Raw genomic sequence first — 2,143 nt, 5'->3', positions numbered from 1 at the left:
CCATAACAAGAATGGAGACAAGATGTTCCTTTTCTTTCAAATGAGCATATTAACTAGAAAGAAAGGATAAAAACATAAGTGTTAAACATCATAGCACGTAAACATCATAGAAGCAGTGACAAAGGGTTTTGAATGATGTATCGCCGATATAGAAGCCTCTTTGCCGCCATATCCTATAATTCCACTTTTGTTGATGCAGTCTTCTCTTCACTCTTATCCCCTTTGCACTCCAAAGGAAAAAGAAGTTTTCTTGCCTCAAGTTTGACCTCCTCATAATAATCATACAAAGAGCAATCTAGAGGAATAACCACTGTGCCCATGATATCTTGAAAATCAATAAGAAGCTCTTGGGCCTTCTGACCAATTTTTGGAAGAAGTGCTTCTCTTCGAAACCAATTGAAATAAGAATTTTAAATTTAGCATCAAGAAATAGAAATGAATGTAAGACATATATTAATTTAATAACAACTAAAGACTTACACTCTATATGTGTGATCCCCTCGAGCAAGGCCATAAGCTACCTTGGTTGCCTTGCTTGCCTCCAGTAAGGATAGCCATACTATGTTTGTATGAATTGGGACATCATACAATGCTAGCATGCTCAATTTATCCAATGTGGCAAAGCTGTCGAGTCCTCACCCAAGAGACAGGACTTTTGCCCGCCATTCATCCCCTAGTTTTGGGTCAAGTATGTTCAACATCTAAGGGGAAAGAAGAAATCACACAATTATGACATAAGAATCATTGATCGAATTCAAACACATATAATGGAAAGTCATCATCTTGCCTATTTTTATTCGTACACATGAAGTAATGAACTACCTTGCCTGTCCTATCACCATAATGAGCAACGAGCTCTCTAAGCACCTTCTCCTCAAGCTTCCATGGAACAAGTCAATTTTGCTTGCTCAAGCTTCTTGTTTAATGACTGGGATATTTAAACCTATCAACCAAAAAATAAACATGTCAGTAAAGAAACCCCATAAATAGAACAACTAACAAGATGCATCAACCAAACAAATGTAACTTACATTGTACATCAACTTCCCAAGGTATCTTCTCCTAAGAGGATACCAAGGCTCACTCCCTTAGTATATTTTTTCCGTATTTGAATTATTAACTTCCTATCCTTCTTAGGAAGTTTCTTCATGTAGCTTTCATGATCAGCAAAACAAATATTCAAAGCAATTAACAAGCTCATCCCTGATAGATGTGACCACCAATGCATGTGTATTCATGCTGAAATATAAAAGCATGTTAAAACCAATTAAGCCAGAAGTCCCAAAGAAGAGAAAACACAAGAAAGATAATTTTGAAGCACTTACAAGTTCATTCTTTGCAAGGTAGAAAGCAAAGCTATATCACTGACTCTTGTTGGATCAATGATAGTACACAAAACCCTATAGTTTTTCTCTCTAGTATGGGAGTATCTCTCTCTTATCATAGATTGCCATGCAACTGTTTGATGGTTTCCCTCCCAGAGATAGAACATTTTGTTTGAAAGATTATGATGAATTTGACTTCCTTATATCTCTGCTTCATATTCTTCCATTCACAATTCTCCAAATGGGATCCCATTCTTGCATAATGTCCTCGGACACAAATGTCTCCTCTCTAGCAGATGTCCAGCATGAAACTATGAAAGCTCCTTTCTCCTGCACATACCCTTCTCTTCTAAAAGCAGCCTTCAATCTAGACACATAATCTCTTAGTCCCCTCACTTTTGCATATGGGATCAGCCGGCATAATGGAATGGGAGGGGACTCAAAGCAACTGAACATTCTAGTTCTATGCAGAATGTCCTCTCCTTTATCTAAGTACAATCTATGCTCATGTATTGTCTCTTCTCCAAGAGGTGAATCTCTGGATGTACAATGTAAGGAACAATCTGCATAGATGCCTCGTCGGGACCCACAAGAGTATCTATTTCATCACCCATTGCATTCCCACCTTCTTGGCTTTGCATTTCTTCTAGGACAAGTGGATCCTCTATGGCTTTCAAATGTTCAGGAGATGGCTGTCTTCCCTTTCTTTGGCTCCCTCTTCTACCTCATTTGCTCCCTCTTGGTTTTCCTCGACTTGTAGGACTTCTTCAAAAAACAAAGAAGTCTAGCATTAGAAAGTAGTAAACAAATCTAGAAAA

The 2,143-nt window shown here is 38.0% G+C and overlaps 1 pseudogene; it reads right to left on the bottom strand.

The window, feature by feature from the left end:
- Nucleotides 1–937: 937 nt before the first annotated feature.
- Nucleotides 938–1,939, bottom strand: LOC147894349 (uncharacterized; annotated as a pseudogene).
- Nucleotides 1,940–2,143: the final 204 nt, after the last annotated feature.

Source organism: Dipteris shenzhenensis, chromosome 14, assembly GCF_047967505.1.
Source record: "Dipteris shenzhenensis isolate YYH24624 ecotype China chromosome 14, Dip_SZ_1.0, whole genome shotgun sequence".
NCBI classification, from domain to species: domain Eukaryota; kingdom Viridiplantae; phylum Streptophyta; class Polypodiopsida; order Gleicheniales; family Dipteridaceae; genus Dipteris; species Dipteris shenzhenensis.
The sequence above is the reverse complement of the archived record's forward strand: the minus strand, read 5'-3'. Positions and strand labels throughout refer to the sequence as shown.